We start from the raw sequence: 25,383 nt of genomic DNA, 5'->3' as shown, positions 1-25,383 counted from the left end.
CCCCGTCCACTATGTGCACAAAGGGGCCCCCTTCCCATTCACCAATCTCACAACCTACCCATGTACATGTGCTGAATCCAGCAAAGCAGCGGCTCTGTGAGCCACACTGACAATGCATGTGACACTGCACGACCAATAGCATGGCTGCAGTCAAAATAGATGACATGATGCTCGACACGACACTAAGGTGGCCCAGTGTGGCTCACATCCTCAAAGGAGCAGGTCATACTCTGACACATGCACATACAACCCCTGACATCAACCACAAATCTGCAGACAAACAATGCACAAGAGTACAAAAATCGTCCAAGAGCACAAATAACCCAAGTCGCCAACATCTCAGCACCGTAAAAGCACACAAGTCAAAGGCACACCGCCTCAAAGAGATAAGGGGCCGCTAAATAAGAGTTGCAGGGGCGACTCTCCCACAATGCAGCACACACACATAGCAATCACAGCACATCAACATTGACGACAATGTGGTACAAAGTGCAACCCTTTCACTACAGAACAGAGGACACAACTGGTGCCACATGTGTGTAGAAACTGGCCAATCACATCTGGCATAGCAGGAAACTTTGAGATGATAATGTATGAGGACAACCTCACATCCGTCATGTAGTCGAAATGTCCACTGTCTCCCATTAAATAGCCAGCTCCTCCAAAACAGTCACAATGTACATTGTCATGGAGTCTGTATGTAAACATGTACAATGCGTCAACAAACATGGAACACACTGTTAACCTGCATCTCCCCTTTACATTGCAGAGGGACAATCAACACCTCCTGCAGAGCAGACCAGGCATCTCTTCAGTGATGATGAAAAGGAGCCCCTGGCCATCTGCTCCGACACCCTCTAATGGCTCGTGGACAGCCTCTACACCCCACCCCCAGGAGCAGGGCAGCCCAGCTGCATCGAGGTGACCCCACCCCCTGCACAGACCACACAGCAGGACGCACCCATCACCACGACTGGCTCCCACCACCTCACGGAAAGACACATGGCATTTCAACGCCGTGTGTTAGACTGCCAGAAGGAGCTGGCTGAACAGGTGCGGGTGGGTTTTGACCTCATGGCAGCCAAACTAGATGCCAAAAGTGGGTGTATAAGTCCAATCAGAGACCACTTACAGTCCCTAACGGACACCCACAGTCTGTTCCATGCTCTACAACAATCCTTGGCCGACCTCACTGGAGCCATCACACGGATACAAGAACTGTCTAGTCAGACAGGCCCCAGCAATGACAGCACAGAGTTGGCACAGCTGCGGAGGACAATGGAGAACATGGAGCGGATGCAGGCTGGAAGGATGGCTGCCACTGCTGAACACCAGCGAGATGTAGCTGGGATCGTCCATGCCCTGCAGATCCTCATCTTGCCATTGCTGCAACAGAGCCTGTCCCAGATGACTTCTGCAGGAACTTCGACACACACATCTCCGCCCCCTGATGTGTCAGTGTCACACAGTGATGCAGCCATAACACCTCCGCCCCCTGATGTGTCAGTGGCACACAGTGATGCAGCCATAACACCACCACACACACCTGACACACCTGACACAGAAGACATATCAGAGGACTAAGATGTGGATGGTAGTGACTCTGTGTGCGAAATGAGGTTGTAGCATTCATCCCCGCCATATGGCCTGTTCCTGCATGGTTCAGCCCTCTGCATCATGCCCTGGAACAACACCTTCCACTGTCCCCCGAAACACTCTGCGACGTTCACTTGGACCCCGACATGGACTGCCATATCTGCTCTGATTAGCAATGACACAGCAATCAGGCTGCGGACTGAACTCTTCCTCTTCCGATTAACTTATCATTCCCCAAAGGACTCTGGTTGGCCCTCCACTGGGCAACCATGTAATGTGGGGTTTGCATGGCCATGTACTGCTCCAGCTCCGACACTCCACAGAAGGTGAATAGAACATTCCAAAACACACAGATGAGTTATGTCTATGTTCAATCAAGTATAAAAGTATGGATGAATGTAGGGACATTGATTGCACAAAAAGGTACACCCTGGGAAATGACATCAATGCACATGTTTGACCCTGACCCACATGGCCAACTAGATAACTATGAAGTTGTGAACTAGCTGTGGCCTTATTGCTCATGAACAACAATCTTGCAACCCCCCAACATAGCCCCACGTACATGTATTATATAGGGCTGTGAGTAAAAATGTCAAATTCGGTAGCAGGCCCAAAGTAGTGTCCCCCATCACATTTGACAACAAAACATATCTTTGCATACCCACTCACACTCATCTGTGTGGACACAGCCTGTTTTGATGGATCACAGTGATCCACATGGCAAGAAGTTGGACACCATACATTGCTGAAGACACGTAAGAGCACAGGCCTACCAGCAACTATCCCAACCACAATGTCTGACTCACAGAGGTGGAGCTGGCAATTGGGAAGTAAAATGCCTCAGTCAGTCCCTCCCTGTGTACGGACAATGCTCATTGAGGCACACGATTTGTCATTCTAATCAACACTCATCACAGTTGAACACTAGTGAAATTGCGTAGACTTTATTAGCATGTGCGTGTCAGTACGGGCAAGATAAGGGCCACAACATGAAGACCAATGCTTCAGACACTAACAAGCAGCATAGGAACATGTAGAGGTGCAAGAAATGGGGAGGCAAATCACCAATCATTACGGATGGCAACGGTCTCAGCCCACCTTGCCTTGCTGGTCGATTCATGTGATGTTTGGCGTATGCTCATTGCCCCGTGTAAGGGGACACGACTCACAGCCAATGGGATCTGCATAGTGCTGTACCACCGGACTGTGCTGACTGTCTACTCCGCTGACAGTGAGCAGGTGGAACTGTCCAACAAGGTCACATGCAGTACTACATTGCCATGTGTGTACTCTCCCTCCAACAGTATGTCAGATTTAGGAACGCTGCCAAGCAGCGCTGTGCATCTCCGCCCATGGGACTGACTCACCTTGCACAGGTGTGTGTAAACACGCGTAGGTGCATGCACATGCATTCTGAGTCCAGGCGATTGGAGTAACCCTGGGCGTAGTCGCGCTATGCTATGCTACGCTACGTGCTCTTTGCACTACGTCGCGTTACGCATAGCTACGTGCGGTAGAGAAATGCTGTTCACAATGATTGCACAGTGCCGAATGCTTGTCCACACTGTGCAATCATTGTGAATGGCATCATGCACAGTGCAAGCGGTCATTTTCTGCCACTCAAGTAGATTTGTACTCGAGGGGCAGCTTTCTCAAAGTGGACTGGTAGTTTCTAATCGCAAGCGTTCGGGAGCAGACACGACCACTCGCAATGAGAAACCTGACCTCCCCGCATTGAGAATCTTGCCTGGAGGTTCATTTTCCACGCTCGCAATCGGCAACATCGCGAACAAGGAAAAAGTCTCGCCAGGATGTTGATTTTGCTCGCTCGCGGTCGCCAACTTGACGTTGAGGACCGCGAACGAGCAAAAAATGCCCCCTACGCGTTTTTGCACTGTGCTACGTGCAGGGTTAGAATGGAGCCATGTCCAGTGTTGTGGTGGGATATGTAACCATTTCTCCAAGATGCAACCTTTGCTCTAGGTTACAATAAGTTGTGGCTGCAGGAACGTAGTTACTCGTCCATGAATGCGAGCGCAGCTTCCTGGGCAATCAGTTCCAAGAGTATGTCGTTGTCAAGTTCAACGAACACAAGCCAATCCATTAACTGGTCCGTACAGGTGTGCTCCATCCACGCCGTTTCACCAATCTGCAACACAGACCAATAGGGGAGTGCCTCGATGTGGTCACTGCACATGAGGACTTGTGCAATCTCCCATGCCCAACTGCCAGCACATACGCCAAATATCAAGGCATCCCATGCACGGGTATCATGGTTACACTCCTGGTCATGGGCCAACAGGGGGCACACGCAAAAGTCATAATCCAGTTCAGCTACCGTTGTGTTGGGTAGGCAGACATCCATGGGCCACTCGAATGTGCATTATCGACAGTGGAACCAGGGCTGGACCCAGGTGACATATGCAAGACGGAAGCTCAGACGGTAACTGATGCGCACCACTGCCAGTGGCAGTGCCCTCAACAAATGCAGCATACGTGCATGGTACAGTTCCACCTGACAGGGGTTGTGCATGAGCCGGGGATGTCCTGCCATTGAGTTGGGGGCTCTCCTAGTAGTGGCACTCTTCTGACCTGTGGCAGTTATGAGGATGATATGCATTGAGTCATATGTGTGTGCAACGTTTGGAACTATGGGTTGTTGTGTACATAAGTGTCAAGGACATCCCATGCAGGAGTACCTCAAGCAAGGACTTCTGTGTGTGGGGTGTGGATATGTTGGTCTTTCATTAGCACTGTGCGTGGTGTGGGAGTCATCATCATCTGCAATGGTATCTCTCTCAGGGGTGCCAGCCACATGCCAGACCAAGGTCAGAGGTGCAGATGTCCTTCCGCCTTATGTATTGAGACAAAAGAGCTTTCATCCCTAATGTTAGTCTGACTACTGCTTGCATTCTGGAAATGTGATGCGACTTTTGTGCTGCAATTGAGACTAGGCCTTAGGCTCACGGTGCGCCAATCGCGATACACACACAACAGTTGGCATGTATGAGCCAAGAGCCAGAGTGGCCTTGCGCTCCTTGTATAATCTTTTTCCTTCTCTCTCTCTCTCTCTCTCCCTCTCTCTCTCTCTCTCTCTCTCTCTCTATCTCTCTCTCTCTCTCTCTCTCTCTCTATCTCTCTCTCTCTCTCTCGTTCCCTCTCTCTCCCTCTCCTTCTCTCTCTCTCTCCCTCTTTCTCTCTCTTTCTCTCTCTCTCTCTTTCTCTCTCTCTCTCTCTCTCCCTCTCTCGCTCTCTTTCTCTCTTTCTCTCCCTCTCTCTCTCTATCTCTCTCTCCCTCTCTCTCCCGCTCTCTCTTTCTCTCTCTCATTGTCCTTTGATGAGCGCGCGGCACACCTTCTTATCTTGAATTTTGTCTTGCAGGCTGTGACTTACAGATTATGCAGGGAAGAACCGCCATGACTCTTCCAAATAGTTGTTTTGAGTTAAATCTGGACTAAATATTTTTTCTGACCACACATGAATGTGAATTGTTGTAAGTATGTGACATCAGGCGAATTGTTTTGTTCATGATTTCGTAAAGTTGATGTAAAATATCTTCCTCCTGGGGTAGGGACCCGGCGAGATCCTGGGGGTGGTGGCTCTGGGATGGGCTCCTTTTATGGTGCAGGTTGTGGACCGACTTAACACCAGATAAGAACAGGTGTTAAATCCCTGCTGCTAACGCGCCTTATCACATGTTTTGGGATCTTCTCGCCGATCTGGCTGGTCATTGAGAATTTAGAGAAGCGGTGTTGTCACGGCTTTTCGCACGGGTACGCCTACTCTGCATATCATTAGCGTTAGTTGCTGGTGTCATCTGTGGTGATGTTTTTGCGGCTGCTATCGCAGTAAAACTTGTGATATCAGCTGTTAGCCCCAGCTTGTGAATAGGGTGATAAATTTATCACCACTTTGGCTGACATAAAGTGCGCTAACTCGGCGATAAGTCCTTGAGAATATGCCCCTAAATTTCTAAAATTGGCATTCTCAAAATTGTATCTTAAAATTCGACATTACCATTAAAGAGGGTTTTACCTTGCAATTTCTCAGACACAAAACATGAAATATTTATGTGTTCCAAATCAAACTTTAGCACTTATTAAATGTAATAAGCCAACCCAATGTTATCCTATAGGGGAGGTATGCCTCACAACAGTAAAAAAAGAATGTCCACAGGTATGTGAGAAGCCATGTAACTCAAGATTACGATCAAAGGAGAAGCAATCAGAGGAGCACCACCAGCATATTAAAAAAGAGTGGAAGACTAATGGGTAAATTTATCAAAAAATCGTGCAACGCAATGCAGCAAGACAACTTGCTATGCTGTGTGCCACATTCCACTCTCTCCCTGCACTTCTGCCATAAGTGCTGCCTTGCACTAACGCAGGCACCCTTGCGCCATGGTGCAATGTTGTCAGCGTTACAGGCATGATAGCTTTTGTGCAGGAAGGGACAATCACCTTCCTGCACAAAACCAATCCTTTGAAGCATTTTCCTCTTTCTACATGTGGAGCAGAATGCAGCCAATGTAAGAAGAGGAAATAAGAAGGATAAATAAAGATTTTTCTCCTTGTCATGCCTCTGTTGGGGAAGCAGACCATTTTGACCCAATTCCATGTTTACTAACCTTAGAAAATCTAGGATTGCATCAAAATCCAGGGGTGGATGCATGGGAAATACCATGCTCCACCCATGGAACGCCGTTCTACTGCAGAATAAAGCAAGGCAATGATTTGCACTACCTTGCGTTACTATGAATTTGCTAAGCCTTTCAAAGCCAGGCAAAGTAGCTTAGTATGGCTAAGTAAATCCCCCTAAAGGGCTTGTATTGCATTCTGTCATCTTGTGTGAGAAATTGGGTTTTTTGGTTGAGTGGGGAGCTAACCCTGCTCTGACAATATCCATGATTCCTGTAAGGTTGAATCACCCTCTGCTTCTTAGGCACAAAAGAAATCAGGCTTTTCTTAGAGGCAATGTGTAAATATGTATGCAGAACACAAAAGTGAAAGCACTACACAAAGAAAATCCCACCCTAATTTAAAAAAATAGAGTGCATCTTAATAAGATATTTGACACCAAAACAAATAAAATCCAATCAGTAGAACAAGAGTTATGAATTTTTAAAGTTTAAGGTAAAATCTAGCGCCTTTAACATCAAAGTGCTAATCGCTGGCATCTAGTCCTACAAGACCACGTCAAAGTCTATATGGCCATGATCATCTAGCCGACCGTGTTGGAGTGCAAGTTGGATACAATACGTTGATTGGGCCCGGTCGACGCTTACCTTCAGACTTAGAAGAAAATTCAGCAAAACGTTTTCTGAAAAGGTAAAGTTTATCAGGACAAGGCTGCAGGCAGTATCTGGTGAGGAGCCTTTATCACTGGGGAGTTGCTGGACGAATTCACAGTGAAGATTTCTATGCCTGAACTTCTCCATAGAGTGGGACAAGGCTGGAGGCTGCAGCTCAAGAGAGTTACATGAGGTATACATGTTTGAAGAAGGACCACACGACAGGATTTTTGGTGGTGCAAAGAAGAACATAGCAGGAGCTGCCGTGAAGTCAGGCCAACTGGCGATGCACTTTGGGTAGATAGATGAGTCAAGTGGTCCCTGTCTCCTTTCGGCTCTCAGAGCATTTTTTATCCAAACATTTATACATTTATGAAATTCCAAATTTTGTATTTTGGTTATCACTGCACCTTTAACACCACCACCAAGGATCCACGACTGGAAGGGCATCAGTTGAGGGTTTCGGACTCTCTCAGGCTGGATCTAGTGACAGGTTTTATGTGGTTGGAGCCTTTTCTGTCTCTGAGGCTCTGATTAGGAGATCAGTCAACTATCACTTGGAGTCACTCTGCTAGTCCTGGGATCTAGAAGTGGCACAAGGCACAAACAGCAGAGCAGGTCTATGTGGGTTCAAGACAGGGTCCAGGCAGCAGATCAGTCTTTCAAGATGCTGCAAAGCAGTCTTCTAAAGTACACAGCGGACCACATCAGCAGGCAGTCCTCTGAGAGTCCTTTTGCAGATCCAGAAATTGAACTGAAGAGTGGATGTGAGGGTCCAATTTTTATACCTGGTGCCGCATCTTTGAGGTAGGAGAAGTTTCCTGCCCCCCTGCACTAGCTTCAAGCTGGCTGCATGAACAATACAGGGGCGGCAAGTCCTTTGTGTGAAGCAGAGCCCAATCTATTCAGTTGCAAGTGGGGCTGGTCCAGCTCCATCCCCCCCTTCCTACCACTGATGGCCTACCCAGGTACACTTAATCCTTCTATTGTGGGGCTGGCTGGGAGGATTAAACAGAGTCCAACTGCCAATTACACCCAGTTATATAACCCAAGAACACGCTGCAAGCTCCAAATAGTTAGGGCAGGAAAATGCCAAATTAACTGTAATAAGGCAACCCACTGTTATCCTATGGGAGAGGTATGCCTCACAACAGTAAAAAATGAATGTAGGTAATTTTCACAACCAGGGCATGCAAAAGTACATGTCTAACCTTTTAATTATGATGCACCGTGCACTATGGGCTACCCAGGGCCTACCTTACCCATGACTTACATGCAATAAAATAGGGGCATAAGGCTTTTCAAGCGGGCTATATTGCCAAGTCGATTTGGAACTGCAAAACTGCATACAAGCTGCAAAGGCTCCTTGGAGTAGCTGCACGCTGTATAAATCACTATATCATAACATAGCAATGGCAGGCCGGGGACATGTTTTAAGGGCTACTTAAAAGGGTGTCACAATAGGTGCTGCAAGCCCACTAGTAGCATTTAGAGGCCCTGGGCATATGGCATACCACTCTACTAGAGACTTACTATCTAAAAATGACAATCAGGTGTAAGCCAATTTTACCATGATTTAGGGAGAGAGTGCAAGCACATTAGCATTGGTTAGCAGTGGTCCAGTGCACAGAGTCCAAAAGCCAACAAAAGCAAATTCATCAAAATAGGAGGGTGAAGGCTAAATGTTTAGGGGAAGAGTACCCTAAGACATACAGGTCTAACACCTTGCATACTGCAATGGCAACACAAGCCCTTTGTAATTATGGGCCTAAGTGCTGGGCACCCAACCAGAACATGATCTTTGAGAAACACTCTTTGAAAGCTACTTCTCAGAATGAGGGCGTGTATGGAAATGGTGTGTTGTTTTTGGTGTAGGTGTGCATTCCTATCACATCAGGGGTAAGTCAGACAGGTTAAGAGCTACTGTGGAAGTTACCACCAGGTCAGTGGTGCTGATGCTGCATGTTGTGGCTATTTAATAGTTGTTTCCTGTATTGTTTTTAAACCGCAGCAGCAACCCTAATCTAAAGCAGACAAAAACAAATAAATGTCTTAAGCTCTTAAGTAATTTGTGTCCACAAATAGTCTTATCTTACATGTGCAAGTAGCAAGTTGTCCCCAGCTCAGAACATTGTCTATTGTTAATGAACCAAATCAGAATGAAACTTAAAATGCATCTGAAGTCTAAAGACAGCATTCCCCAGAACGTGTTTTGGGTGAATCAGTCATGTCAAACATTTGCAGCCATTATTTAGGCTACTGAGTTTATTGCTGGTAGGGAGAAATGCTCCAGATAAAAGCAAGTGATAATCAGAAAGAGTTACTGTAGAAATACTTAAAATGGTAATACAAAAATAGATACTTGAAGTGACTGACTTAGTTACTGCTGTTTCACCATCTCACTTGCCATAATACTGAAATAAATATCTTTTTAGATATAATGTTAGCCAAGAAATCAACATTTTTTGCTTGAACATTATACACATCAATTGATCTGAAATGCTAAGCATATACATTGACCTTCATAAGCTGTGGACCAATATAGTCACAACTCAAGTCACACATCCTCTTTCCATAATAGTAATGCTTAATATTGTTTGTAATTGTATTAATATAGTACTTAGTACCCCTGATGAGCCATTTAAGTGCATTACAGTGGCCAGCATGCTACTCCCCGATCCCAATTTTAGTGGTCAATCTAGTATCATTGGGTATTGTTTGCTATTGTTGGTTATTGGGACTAATCTAGTATGCTCAAGCAAACCACTCCAGTTTCATTGCAGCTCATTAGACTTTGAGGTTCATGCAAATGGTTGGTGGGATTTATAGATGAGCTAGGAGGGTTTAGGTAGCGTTAGATTGCAAAGGTTTGACTTGCAAAGAAGCAGTGGTTGTGATAAGCACAAATGACAGCCCACAGAGCTTCATGGACGCGATTCCAAGAACAAATTTAAATACAAACACCTTCTGTTTTGCTCATCTTCAGCTTGTTTACCAGCACCCTTATCCTGGACCCTGGTGGCAAATATGGATTGACATAGTACCTTAAATGCTGATGGCTGCAGCACTCACGTTAATAGTTTGTTTCAATTCCAAACGGATTTGATTTTCTTCATTTTGGAACACATTTACCTATGTTTCTCTTATTGCTCCCTAGTGTCCTGGGCAGCTTGGACTGCAGTGCAGTTTATTTCTGCTCAGATAAGCTATTACAATTTGAGATTATTCTTTTTTTGGTTTGGCCTGAATGACGCATAGTGCAATTCATTCATCCACTTCAAGCATATTGTTATTCTATTAGGGACTCAGGATAAGGTGAATAGCTTATCACGCCATTGCCATGGGAAGCCACCAAACAATCACAAAGTGTGGTGTGCATTTACTGGCACTGCAGACATAATTGGTGATTACATCTTTGCCTTTGACTCTTTACAGAGCTCTGTCGCCTTTTGAATAGGGTCATACTATAGAAAGACCAGACATAAATACCTTTTTACACTCAGAGAGGACAATTTTTAATTCAAAGACAATTAATACCAGCAGTGTTCTATTTGGCACCCCAGGGTACCGCAGATTGCCCAGATTGTGGGTGACCTGGTGATACCACTTAAAAGGTTTGCTACTGTGAGAAAGGTTAACCAGCACATTGTGGATTCTGGAAGTAGCAAATTCAGAGCCCGCATCACAATTACAAAAAGCCTCCAGCTTTGCACAGTGATGCCAGCACTTACTGTAATTTTGAAATTATTGACCCGGCCAAATTCCCTTTCTAGCTCACCTTGAGGTGCCGATCTATTGCATTTTGTTTCATTTATTTTTGTTATCATTCACATTTTGTATAGCTCCATGTACAACATGGGCGTTAATAATGTGCTTTGCTTTGGTGCTTTCCCTGAAGTATGAAATACAGGGATAATGTGCAAAAGTCTCACTCATATTCAGGTTGCATCTCAGCAAGTCACAGCTCGTAGAATGAGTAATAAGGGTTTATTCTCCACAATACCTGTGCAAACAACCACTTAGACAATTCCAAGCTCGCCCATATGTAAAGTTTCAAAACCAGGGACTGGGAAGAGGGGCAGCAGCCCTTTCCTTAAAGGCTGCATCCCATAAACCCAAAGTAGGTGTGCACATTTCAAGGTGTTGCTTATTCATTTCACAGCCATGTGGGGAACAATCTTCACTCAGTATCGACACACTACTGACTACAAACCAGAAAGAATACTTGATAATAGATTTCCCCTCTGTTCAGTTTCAGAAACTGTATCCTTGCTCATCCTGGAAAAGCTTAGCTCTTTTCCACAGATAGTGGCCTTCGCTCCTCATGTAAAAGAGGTTTACTATTTCCACTATGACTCCGTCCTTGCTCGCAGCATCTTTTGGCACGACAATGCACATTCAGGAGCTATATACATAAATATAAAACAATATATGCATATATATATGATTACTGAAAAAAACAAAGGTTATAGGGACGTTATAGTTTGAAAATAGAATTTAAAAAACTTAAAAATTCATTGAAAAAATCAGACTGACATTTCACTCGTACAAAACCAGAGAAATTCAGCACTTATAGTTAGTTCTCCACCACTGAGCTAACTATAAATCATGCCCCCACATGACCTCACATATTACATCACTCATGACATGGTAAGTGGCATCACTGATGAAATTTCAAATGACATTGCTGGTGACATCACTGATAACATCATCCGCTGACTGTGAGTGTTGCTGTCTCAGTAAATGCATGGGTGAGTGACTAGGCTGTGTGAATGTCTGTATTAGTCTATCAGTTGGTGTCCAAGTGGCTGTGTGGGTTGATGAGTGGGTACATTATTAGCTGTATGGGTGATTGATTGGTTGTCTGAGTATCTGTTTGGGTGTATGAATGTATGTCTGGGTAGGTGAGGGGGTATGTGACTGCCTGCATGGGTGAGTAAATGGGTGAGTCAGTGGCTGTATGGGTTTGTGAGTGCATCTGGGAGAGGCTGTATGGGTGACTGAGTGTGTGTATGGATGTGTCGGTGAGTGAATGGATGTGTCAGTAGTATATGGATGAGTAACTACATATGTGGGAGTATGTGGAATATATGAGTGACTGCATGTGTGAGTGAGTGATTGTGAGAGCGCTGTATGGTTGAGTGTGTGCTTGTGTCACTGACAGCATAGGTGAGTGAGTATGTGCTAGTATCTGTATGAATATGTGAGTTGCTGTGTGCATAACTGTATAGGTGAGTAAGAGGCTGTGTGATTGACTCTATGGGTGACTGAGTAGGTGTGTGAATGGCTCAATGGGTGACTGACAGTGTGTGAATGGCTATATGGGTATATGAGTGGATATATCAGTGGCTGTATTAGTGAGTGAGTTGGTGTATGAGTGGCTGTATGGGTGACTGAGCTGATGTGTGTATATACCTATGAATCAGTGAGTGGGTGTATAAGTACTGGTATAGGTGTGACAATGGTTTTAAGAATGGTAGTGTGGAAGTTGGAGTGGTTGAATGGAAGGTTATATTGGGGTGTGAGTGGATGTCTCAGAGATTCTGTGAATGATGTCATTAGTGATGTAATTTGAAATGTCATCAGTGATGTCATCAAGTATGTCACAGACCATGTAATGAGGGATAGAATATGTGAGGTCATAAGCAGTGCGTTGTGGGGGCACAAGTTATAATTAGCTCAGCTAACTATATTTGCTGAATTTCTCTGGTTTTGTATAAGGAACTGTCAGCCTAACTATAATGTCCTCATAACCTTTGTTATTTTCAGTGAATTTCCAAGTTTTTAAAAAATTCTATTCCCTAACTATAACGTTACTGTAACCTTTGTTTTTTCAGTGAATTTCTAAGGTTTTTTCAATTCTATTTGCTAACTATTGGTTTTTTAACTGAATTTCTAAGGTTTTTTTAAAAGCTAAATCCTAACTATAACATCCCTGTAACCTTTGTTTTTTTCAGTGAATTTCTATTTTTTTTCAATTAGTAATCCCATTTGCAGAGTGGTGGAGAAAGGGGGCTGGGCTTCCGACCAGCTCTCAGGGATACCGCTGTGTAGGACTTATAGGAGGTAGCAGGAGGGCTTCTTGGCCCCTAAGGTCCCACAGGACCTAATCCCCCAACAAGTAGTGCACCACAAGCTGAGCTGTATTTACAGAGTGGTGGAGAGAGGGGGCATGGCCTCCAAAGACCTCTTAGCAATCCCTATGTGTGGGACTTACTGGAGGTAACATCAGGGGTAGTTACCTCCAGTAAGTCCCACACAGCGGGATTGCTGAGAAGTTGTTGGATGTCACGCACCCTTTCTCCACCACTGTGCAAATGCAGGTCCTGGTGCACTACTAGTAGGGGGATGAAGTCCCCTTGGCTCCAGGGGATCCCTGGGGGCCAACTACTGCTCCTGCAACCTCCAGTAACACCCACACCACTGGTTCCCTGAGAGGTTGTCAGAGGCCACACCTCCTTTCTCCACCACTCTGCAAACGCGCCTCCTGATGAACTACTGGTTGGGGGAAGCAGTCCTCTTTAGTCCTGAGGCACTCAGGAGTAAAGTGGAATTTATTCCCCAACAATAAGTATGCCAGGAGGTGCATTTGCAGAGTGGTGGAGAAAGGGGGTGTGACCTTCAAGTCCTCTCAGCAATCCCGCTGTCTGGGACTTACTGGAGGTAACAAAAAGGCTTGCTGGCCCCAAAAGACCCTCAGCATTCAAGGGGATTTTATTCCCCAAACACCATTGCACCAGGAGGTGCGTTTACAGAGTGGTGGTGAAGGGGGCACGGCCTCCAGCAACTTTGCGGAATTTTTTTTAATTAAATATTTTTTTGTAGGGAAAGGGCATGGCCTTCTTGTTGGGGAGCATGGGGAAAGCCTGTAGGCCCACGTGGTCCCTGCTTGCTCCCTGCCTCCTGCAGGAGCCAGCATTGCTTTTGGACAGAGGGATCTGCTGACATGCAGCTCCCTCTGTCCAAAAGCAATTCTGCTCAACTTCATGGAAGCAAGAGCATTTTTAATGCTCTCGCTTTCATGAAGCAGAACTGTGTTTGCTATGGCTTGGTGAAAGTGGTGCTCCTGCCAAGCCATAGCAAATTGCAATATCCTGGGGATTAGCACCTCAGACATTGCTGGAGCTGGCCCTGAGTGGTGGAGGTCCCTATGCCATTTACGGCTCCACAAGGGGGTTTAATCCCCAACAGCCATTAAGCCCCAGGGAGGTGGTTTTCCACGTGGCTGCTTGGGGAGGCCGGAGCCATTCACACATTATTTTTTAATATTGCCCTGGGGAAGTGGTGGTCCCCGGGGCTTTGGGGGGGGGCATATGGCACCTCCGCAGTTGCTTGAGTTAGCCCCAGGGAGTTGGTGGTTCCCTAGGCTGTGTGGAGAGTCTGTAGACCCATGCATTATTTTTTAATATAGCCCCAGGGAGGTGGCAGTCCCTGGGGCTGCGGGGGGCATGTGGTCCCCGCATTTCCTTTGTCTTCAGCCCCGGGGAGGTGGCAGTCCAATGTCTAATGTATGGCATCTGAGTGGCACTGTGACTGTCTGTAGCAGGGTCGCAGTGGGTGACTGAGTGGCTGTTTGGATGTGTGAGTGGCTGTATGGGTAAACACATGGGTTTGTGTATTGCTGTATGGGTGAGTGAGTGACTGTGTGAGTGGCTGCATGGGTGGGTGAGTATGTATGTGAATGGCTGTATCAGTGAATGTGGTGGCTGTGTGAGCAGCTCCATGGGTGGATGAGTCTGCATGTGTGAGTGGCTTTATGGCTTTGTGAATGGCTCTATGAGTGAGTGAATGGGTTTGTAAGTGGATGTATCAGTGTGTGGCTGTTTGACTGGGCGTATGGGTAAGTGAGTGGGTGTGTGAATAACTGTATTGATGTGTGAATTGGTATGAAACTGGTTTTGTAGAAGAATGAATGGATGCGTGAGTGGCTGTAAGGTGAGTGAATAGTTCTGTTAATAGCTGTATGGCTGAATGAGTGGCTGTATGAGTGACTGTATGAGGGAGTGAGTAGTTGTATGACTGGCTGTGTGGGTGTGCCAAATAGGTAAGTGAGGGGTTTTATGGGTGTGTGAGTGAGTATGTAAGTGGCTGTGTGTGTCTGGGAGTGGGAGTGGCTTTGTGGATGTGCGAGTAGCTGTATGGGTCTGTGAATGGCTGTGCATGTGTCTGTATAGGTGAGTGGGTGGTTGTTTGAGTTGCTGTGCATGAGTGTGTGTGTCAGTAGTTGTATGGGTCTGTGAATGAGTAGTGATGTCTTCATGGATATCATCAGTGATGTTACTTGCCATGTCATGAATGATGTAATATGTGAGGCCATAGGCAGCGCATTGTGGGGGTATTAGCTATAGTTAGTTCAGGTAACTATAACTGCAGAATGTCAATGGTTTTGTACAAGTTAAATCTGAACATAACTATTTCATCTCTCTAACCTTTGATTTTTCAGTGAATTTCTAAGGTTTTTAAATACTTTTCCTAACTATAACGTCCCAGTAAGGTTCCCACTCTGTAAGTGTCTGAATGGATCTGGGAGTGGGTGCATGAGTCTCTGAGTGGATCTGTGATTGGATGCACGAGTCTCTGAGTAGGTCTGTGAAGGGGAACATGAGTGTCCAAGTGGGTCTGTGAGAGCATGCAAAAGGGACACATGGGAGCAGGTCCTCGTGCCTGTTCCCCCATGACAGTCCTCCTGTTCAGGTTGCCTGCAGCTCGCTAGTCTCTGCTGCCTTCAGTTTTGTGCCTCCTCCGTTCATTTTCTCCTAATTTTTCTGTCTCTTCGCTGCTGGTTCCTGCCTTCTATGTTGCCTCTTTGTGCTTGTTCTGCCTGTTATTTTTGCCTCATTGTGCTCTCTCCTGACCTTATTCTGTATCTGCTGCTCATTTCTGATCTCTATTTTGCCTCTTGTTGCTCGTTTCACTCATGTATTTTGCCTTTTTCTGCCCATTTCTCACCTTTATTTTGCCTCTTTCTGCTCGTTGCTGTCCTTTATTTTGCCTTTTTCTCCCCATTTCTAACCTTTATTCTTTCTCTTTCTGCTTATTTCTCACCTTTATTCTGCCTCTTTCTTCTTTCTACTCGTTTCTCACCTTAATTTTGCATCTTTCTACTCATTGCTTACTTTTATTTTGCCTCTTTCTGCTCATTTCTCAACTTTATTTTGCCTCTATCTGCTTGTTTCTGACCTTTATTCTGCCTCTTTCTGCTCGTTTCTCACCTTAATTTTGCATCTTTCTGCTCATTGCTTACTTTTATTTTGCCTCTTTCTGCTCGTTTCTCACCTTTATTTTGCCTCTTTCTGCTCATTGCTGACCCTTATTCTGCATCTTTCTACTTGTTTCTCTCTATTATTTTGCCTCTTTCTGCTTGTTGCTGACCTTTAATGCACCTCTTTCTGTTCAATTCAGACCTTAATTCTGCCTTTTTTCTGCTTGTTTCTGACTTTTATTTTGTCTCTTTCTGCTCGTTTCTGTCCTTTATTCTGCCTCATTCTCCTTGTTTCTCACATTCATGTTGCCTCTTTCTGTTCTTTTCTCTAGAACTGTGGGGGAGCCTCAAGGCCCCTCTGGTCCCAACCAGCTCCCCGTCTCCTGCGGGAGTCGACATTGCTGCCACATGGAGAGAGCTGCCTTTCTAGCTGTTTAGTGTCTGTTTGCGAGGAATGTATGAGCCGGTGCCTTTCACAGCACTTCTTCTAAGGCATACCCCTGGAACAGCGCTGCCTTTGTTTGCTTGTTTCTTTCTTTCTTTCTTTCTTTCTTTCTTTCTTTCTTTCTTTCTTTCTTTCTTTCTTTCTTTCTTTCTTTCTTTCTTTCTTTCTTTCTTTCTTTCATTCTTTCATATTTTATTCCTTCTTTCTATGACAGGCGGAAAGCGGTGTGTAGGATGGTCGCACACCTTTTTGTATCAAAAGAGGGGGGGGCCAAGGAGCTAATAAAGGTCCAGTGTCCATGCTCCAAATACTTAAGTTTCGTTAACACATGGGGCACTGTTCCTGTATGCGGGGTGCAAAAGTCACTCACGCATGAGGGTGCAATTAGTCACCCGTGCAATGAAAGAAAAGGGTGTGGGGATAGAAGAAAGAAATTAAGATATCCTAGGTAAAAATGGGGGCCCATTCATGAAGTGGAACTACCACTTGTACTCTGTTGCCCTCACACACCCCAAGGGGTGTCATGCTTCATCATCGGGCTGTTGCTCCTCGTGGGGCCGGCGCTGCAATTCCCCACGGGTCCCCCGAAGGGTCTCTTTATCGGAGATCTTTTTAGGCCTGCCGGATGGTGCATGTGGGTGTGTGGGGTATGGGTCCAATTGAGGGTGAAAGAGGTGCGTGCAAAGTAGTGAGATATTTAATAAAGGGTAGACATGCAGCAAATGTATGGATAGTAAACCCTTGGCAGATTGCCTGCTAATTAAAAACTTGCCCCGGAAAACACTATGTCCGGGTGTCAAAAGGTCATAGGTCGACATGTTTCGCGCCTGTGTCGCCTTAAGGGTCGTTGGCGCTTCTTCAGGACCAGAGCAATGATATATAAAGTGCACGTGATAAAAATTCCAAAACCCTCTAAATCAAAAAAGGGGCGGGGCAGTAACCTGATTACCATTAGTACGGTTACAGCTGCATGGTGAAAGAACGCTCCTGATAAGAACCTCATAATGTTATGAGGATACCTCCGCCGGCAAGAGCAGGGAATGCCCGCAACATTACTGGGTGTTTCTCCGGGGGGCTGCCTCCTCTACACCTACCCCTTCCATGTCACTGCCGGGAGTGAAAAAAAAAAAAAAAAAAGAAAATTTGTACCATCTATGGGTCTGTGAAGTAGTAGATCTGTTCACCTGCAGCCCGTTTATGTTTGCCATTACTGTAGTCCTTTGAATGGGTGCTGCAGATGCTTGTGTTTAAGTGTGTTGTGGCATATTCGACTTTTGGCAGCAATGCTCAGCTTCCACCCTCTAGGGGTCGATAAAATAAGTACTACTGAGCACGCCAAAGATAACGTGCTTTGGGGTAGTTACCTCCAGTAAGTCCCACACAGCGGGATTACTGAGAAGTTGTTGGATGTCACGCACCCTTTCTCCACCACTGTGCAAATGCAGGTCCTGGTGCACTACTAGTAGGGGGATGAAGTCCCCTTGGCTCCAGGGGATCCCTGGGGGCCAACTACTGCTCCTGCAACCTCCAGTAACACCCACACCAATGGTTCCCTGAGAGGTTGTCAGAGGCCACACCTCCTTTCTCCACCACTCTGCAAACGCGCCTCCTGATGAACTACTGGTTGGGGGAAGCAGTCCTCTTTAGTCCTGAGGCACTCAGGAGTAAAGTGGAATTTATTCCCCAACAATAAGCATGCCAGGAGGTGCATTTGCAGAGTGGTGGAGAAAGGGGGTGTGACCTTCAAGTCCTCTCAGCAATCCTGCTGTCTGGGACTTACTGGAGGTAACAAAAAGGCTAGCTGGCCCCAAAAGACCCTCAGCATTCAAGGGGATTTTATTCCCCAAACACCATTGCACCAGGAGGTGCGTTTGCAGAGTGGTGGTGAAGGGGGCACGGCCTCCAGCAACTTTGCGGAATTTTTTTTAATTAAATATTTTTTTGTAGGGAAAGGGCATGGCCATCTTGTTGGGGAGCAAATATTTCCATGATGCAACTTGTGCACAGGCTCTTAGAGCCAAGCCAGACCATTGGCTCAGCTCCGGCTCGCCCTGTTAATTTATCGGCTCGCCCATCTCTATGTGCAACAAATTTTGATTTTCCATCTTCCTGGTGCGCTGCAGTCTGAGAGTGGATTTTTCTACGCACCTCCTGCTGATTTCTTCTTGGCTTCAAGCACTGGGAATGCTGAGAAAAAATCACAGGGTGGACGCAAAGTGGCTTGTAACCATTTCCCAGCCTTACTACAGCCGTGTGTAATCCTTCCAGCAGTGATGGAATTGAAAAATCTTTACTCTGGGAACAGACCAACTCACAGACCCACTCTGATACTCACACAACCACTCACTTATCCACTCGGAGACTCACACACCTACTCACCTACCTATACAACCCCTAAATTGGGGGTCCTGGTATGGCAATGAAAACAGAGTGGACTTTCAAGGGCAGAGCCATGGAAAGCAGTCTGATCCTCAACTTATACATTTATGAAAAAAAAACTGTGCCACAAAAGAAATTGTCAACATGGAAAAACAAATCTGTTCTGACATACTGGTTGCAAAGGCTGTATTTTAAAATATCTTATGGGGTTAAGGCAGCTGCAGAAGAGATCTGTGGCCAGTGAATTTCAGGTAATAATAATAATGGTAAGATAACTATGGCAGATAATGCATTTGCTGGAGAGATCTGTATGTTGGATTAGTTACAGTTTTGACTCAAAGTGTCACAAAGGATTAATGTGTTGCCTGGAAAGGACATCATGTAACATACAGATGGCAGATTTTTATTTTACGTAGGTAGGTAAGTAAGTGGTAAAGTGCAGTCTTTATAATGTAGAATTGTGAGCGATAAAGGATGATATGTGACTTCTACATCTTGTAATCCTCATTTGGGCCACAGGAATTATTCGATTTTGCAGCATCTGTATTTTCTGCATAATTATGAATTTGCCACATTTGCCACATTATCAATCATTTGCTGCTTAATCTGAAGATTTTAACAAAAAATGTTTCTAGCTTAAACAGATCAAAAGTTACTGAAAGCTCCATGACAAGGCCCTTTGCAGAGGTTGACTATTCACCTTTCTGTTGCTTATTTCTGTATTTGGGTGTCAAAGTGGTACTACTGAGGTGAACCGTTTGCCCGGATAGTGTTAACAAGTAAAAATTCCCAAAATAATGAGGTAATACTAAAAATAAAGATTATGCATTACACCACACAATTTGCTTATTCTTGTTGCATCATTTACAGAACCAGCTCTATTGCATAACTTGATCCACCCCGGGCACAGAATTCCAGTGGTCTTGCTCTAATTGGTTTATGTAAGACATCTTCTACATTGACTTAAACACTTGTATTATTTATTGTCAATGCATAAGGTGTGCATGCTATGTAAAGCTCTTTGCCACTGTATATTGGAATGAGTAAAAATATATATATATGGTATTTAAATTGTTAATTGTGTAAATAGGTGTTCCCTTCACTCCACAGAAACTGTCTTGCACCAAGTTATGTCTCGCTCTTTGTTCGATTGAATATGTTTTCCTAGCTTAACATGTTGTCCAAACAGGACAATTTTGTTCTTTACACAAACCACAACATGGACACATCACATTTTTCCAATGAAAACTGACCCTTTTTTTTGCAATGTGGGTAGCTGTGGATTTTAAGTCCTAGTTCAGCTGGCTACTAGGGAAACATAGAAAACCAGTACATTATTGAAAACTAGACACATAGGGGAATCTAGGGTGGGGTGACTTCCGTAGTGCTCACTAGGTAATTTTACTCAGAAGCCCTTGCAAACCTTAAACTTTGACTAAAACACATAGTTTCCTCATATTGCAGAAAGTTCTGGAATCTGTGGAGAGCAACATAATTCCTACAACTCTGAGTTCCCACTTGTCTCCCAATGATAAGAACAGTGCCCCACTTGTGTGGGTGGGACAAGAGATCATGACACAAAATTGCCCAAAGCACTACGTTGAGAGATAAGCAATAGGGGTATCTGCTGTATCTGGAGCATTGCTGTGCTGTGGTGCCACCCATCCAAACCTACCAACCACTGACATTTTTCAAAACTAGACAACCAGGGGATTCCAGGGAGCTACATTTTGCATGAATCCCATGAAGTGTTCTTACTCACAATGCCCTGCAAATCTCAAACTTTAACTGAAATTGCATATTTTCCATACATTTCAGTGATAGAAACTTCAGGAATCAGCAGCAGTCCTCAAACTTCCTACCACCCAGTGTTAACCCACCTGTGACAAAAAAAAAAGCTTTATTATTCACAAATAGAGGGACAAAAGGCTTTTATACATGAGGTCCAGCACAGTTGCCCAAATGCAATATGAAAATTAAAGTTGTGCTGTTCCCGAATTATCTAAAATTCATCAGTATACAAAGGACAGTAGGCTACAGAGTCAAAGAGATGGGAATCCATTTCTTGGAAATGTAATGCCCTCACACACCCAGTTGGGTGTCATGCTTCATCATCGGGCTGCTCCTCGTCTGGCCGGCGCTGCAATGCTCGACGGGCTCCCGATGAGAGGCACTTTGGTGGAGATCTTTTTCCAAATAGCCGTTTGGTGCCGTGGGGGTGAGAGATTTAGTGAGTGTAGATGAATAAGTGGTGTGTGAAATTTATGTGAGTTAAAATAGGGTTGGGAGTACCAGCAAAAATAACTTTAATTGTGGGGCTCTTACCCTGATTAAAATAAAGAGGAAAGGCGCAATGCTAAGTTAATGTCTTAGGTGTGGCGCTCTTCCGTGTGGTTGGTCAACATGTTTCTTTGCAATTCTACAAGTCTAGAGGCGATTCGTCAGGACCTAAAGTTAAAAAACTATCTACACTAATGTGGAATGGTAAACAATAATGAATTAATGTTTAGTAATTAAGCCACCATGACTTACTCTGTCTAATGGCTGGTAGTACTGGTTCTACCTATTATAGAGAGAAAATCACATATTAATGTATGATGTCAAACAAATATCACAAGTATGAAACACTGCTGTCCTATTCCCTGTGTGTCTAAATCACAGCACACAGTGGTGAGGTTTTACAGGCATATAAACACCAGTTTTGAAGTGGTCTCATTATTGCTCATGTGTGTAGTGACCAAATCCGTGTATTAAAAAACTAAAACTGCTGAAAGAGCACGAGACTCACCCTAATTGGGATATATTACTATTTCACCAATCCCCGGCAGGTCAAGATATGAGGAACTTCCCCATATACTACAGGGGTATGCAGATAAAAAGGAACAGTTAGAAGCTGCCAGCTTGAAAAGTTAATAGCGTTTTAATATAACAAACTAGACGATTGGATATGTGGCCCTCCTTAGAACATATAGTAACATGCTCCTACATCATGCTATCTGGCACATAGAGTAGTGCACACCATTCAGGAGCGAGTTCTTTAACATTGCCCACAGCATTAAAAGTGATCCCAGTTATGGTTGAACAACAACGGCTTCATATTTGTTACTGAAGTTGGGCTAAAGAAAAAAAAAAAGAAACAGAAAAAGGAACAAAAAAAAGGAACAAAAAAAGGGAAGGGGAGGTGGAGAAAGTGCATCTACCTAGTTGATTGCTTTAAACTGGCTGGGAAACCCATTAACAGGGGTTGGGAATGCGGAACGTCAATAGACCATAAAGGTTAACATAGTACTCACGTTTGCGTAGTACGCAATGTGTCCAAGGACCTACCCACTGCTGCTGGGACCGGGAGGTATGGTGTAGTGAAAAAGCCCAGTTTGAATACCCGCTGCTCTTCCTCGTTAACTCCTGATTGCTACCAGCTGGACCGCTTGCCTGAGTGAGGACAGCCATTGTGCTGTTCTCTCTACTGCGGACGCCATCTTGGAGTGGGTACCCTAACTTGAGCATCTAGTCAGTTTCTACACCTGAAGGCTATGGAAACAACCCCGACCAGGTACAGGGCTTTGAAGGTTGTGGAATTAATAAAGCACTCAACCGCCCGGGCTTCTACTTTATTTCAAATAAAAAGTATATGCATGGTGAACAGACGTGAGGCTACAAAAGATATATATTGTTCTGCCTCTCACTGTGTGAAATGCAGATAGGAGAGTAACCTAATAGGTTATGTGTCGAGTTTATAAGGGTAATCTTGGTTGACAACCATCATGACATTGGCGCGTCCTCCGTTCAGGACGATGGGGGCCATTTTGTAATCTTTGGAAAGCTTGGGGGCCATTTTGGAGGGGAGTAAAGGTCACAATAAGGCTTCATTATGCTCTCCTGCAAAGTATTCCCAATATGTAATATTACATAATTGTGAATCTTAGTGTACTGGGTCTAATGAAGGGCAATAGGTGTCAGTGATGCAGTGATAAGATGCTATTCCAAGGTAGTTTTTAAGTGCGTAAAGCGCTCCAAGGAATGTCCTCATTCAGTCCTTGTCTGTCAAAAGACAGACGATGCACCCATCTTTGTTCTATGTAAAACAAAGCTTCTTTGCTGATTTTAGTGAATTTATCAAGAATTACCCTACGAAAAGAGTCTGGTGAATGTTGGGTGTTGGAGAAGTGTGTGCACATTTTGTTATTCACTTTATGACACCGTAAATTACTGAGATGTTCTGTGATTCTCACTTTGACCAGACGTGCAGTCATCCCTATGTATCTGAGATTGCAGGGACACGTAATCATATAAATGCAATTTGTCGTATTACAATTTGTGTGTTTACGCAATCCCATGTGAAGGTTGCATTGAAGATGATAGTCTTAGTCACAGTTATGAGGGTGCAGACTGTACAGATGCTGCATGGGTAGTGAACCTGAACTGGCAGAAGGTCCCACAACTGTCTTTGTGTGTTAACCAGTCATGTCTGAGGCCTGGTATGGATCAGTATGTCTTTCAGAATCTTTGATCAGTTGAATGCAAAACGTGGTTGTTCAAGGGTCATGCTCCCAGTATTTAATATGCCCCAATGCTTCCTGATGACATTTTTGATCCTATTGGAGGCTGGAGTATATGTTGTTACACATGTCAACATCTCTGTTTCTGCTTTTTGTCTAGGTCCTAATAGAGCCACCCTGTTATTGTTTCTTGCGCGTGTTTTTAAAAGGGCAATCCTGCGTGCGTGATATTCACATTGCTCAAGACTTTTTGCCAATGTTTCTGCTTCTGTTTTATAGTCCTCCAGTTGGCTACAATTTCTGCGGAGCAATAACAATGCTGGCCTACTTTTATGGCTAGGCCTAGTGCTGGTGACAGGAGCAAATCAAAACAATGTCAATTATATCACTCACTTTTTGCAGCGCATTGTTGGAAAGTGAGTGAGATCAATGCAAGTTATACCATCCTGGACACCTCCGAGTGTTCTGCTGTCCAAAAAGTGAGGGGTTGTGGCTCAATTTTTGAAGTGAAAACACCACTTATACAGCTTGGTGTTGCCACCTGCAGAAGTATTAACTTCAAAGAGCAAATATTAATTATACTATCAGAATATTGAAACCAAGCCTACTGAAGGTGAGCCAGAACACCTCGCCAAGGCATCAACTGTTTCATTCACGCTCAACACAGAAGACTTTCTTACTGCCAGCCACGGGCCCACTCGAAAACATCAATGCACTCACATCAACATACTACCACCATTCAAGGGCCCATCACATTCAAACGCTACAGGGCGGAATCCCCAATCAAACTACCTCTCATCCAGTCATCAATTAGCTTGCATACAAACACACCACAAGCAAGCCTCTAAAAACACATATTGCCAGTGTAGGAAATTGGGTTAGTGATTGAAGGGGGTGAAACACTACTCAAGCAGCAACTAAAATTCTCTGTTAGGGTGATTTCACAAGCAAATTCCAAATTAACCTGTGCGCAACCCTCTGGCAGCTTGGCACAGAACAGTCAGGCTCAACTTAGAGACAATGTGAAAAGTATTTATGCAGAACTTCAAACAGTAAAAAAGTTAAAGCACTAGCCAAAACAGTGCCACAGCACTATAGAAAGAAATGATTAAGCTTTAATAAATAAAACAAGACCAAAACTACAAAAATCCAATCAGTAAAACCAGAGATATGCAATTTTAAAGATTCGAGTGAAAATAGTGCCAAAAATCACAAAGCACCAATTGTGGTTATCTGGTCACGGTAGACCGGGATCAAAGTCACAAGTTCAAGCCAAACACGATGCAGAATGGACTGGTGACAGGGACACACTTTGGCCACCTGAACACAGTACCTTAATCCTGGTTGAGAAGACATGTAGAGGCCCGATTCCAGAATCCAATGTGCAGCAGAGACAATGCAAGGTCTGGGTGAAGTGACGATTCACACGGCAGTGGTTCTTGAAGTGATGTCCTTGTGTGGAGATGTATCATGGAATTTCAACCTGCTGCATCGGGTGAGGCGATGCTCTTGGATGAAGATGCGCCGTGCAGCAGCGGTTCTGATGGGCTGCTATAGATGATGAGGAATCCTTGGGTCAGTGAAATCCACACAGCAGAGGTGATCTGTCAGCTCTCAGGGTGATGCATCGAGCAGCAGAGGTGATGCTCTGCACAGGAGATCCATCGGATCTGTGAATCTACAGATGGGCTGGCGGGGCACATTGAGGACCACTTCCATGTTCCCAGGACTGGGCTGGCACCACTTTTGAGGTCAGGATGACAGAGTCCAGGTGCTGGCTTCAAGGTTGTTGGAAGCCTATAATGTCCTTAAGGCTTCTGATCAGGAGGCCAGCCAACTAGCCCTTGGAGGCATACTGAGATCCTGGGTTTAGAGATGCAGGTCCAGTCTGTCTCACCCAGGAGAGGGCAGCAGGGCAGAAGGTCAGCACAGCAGGGCAGCAGTCCTTCAGAACAGGAGTCTAGCAGAG

Source organism: Triturus cristatus, chromosome 8 (assembly GCF_964204655.1).
Source record: "Triturus cristatus chromosome 8, aTriCri1.1, whole genome shotgun sequence".
NCBI lineage: Eukaryota > Metazoa > Chordata > Amphibia > Caudata > Salamandridae > Triturus > Triturus cristatus.
Note: the sequence above shows the minus strand (reverse complement) of the source record.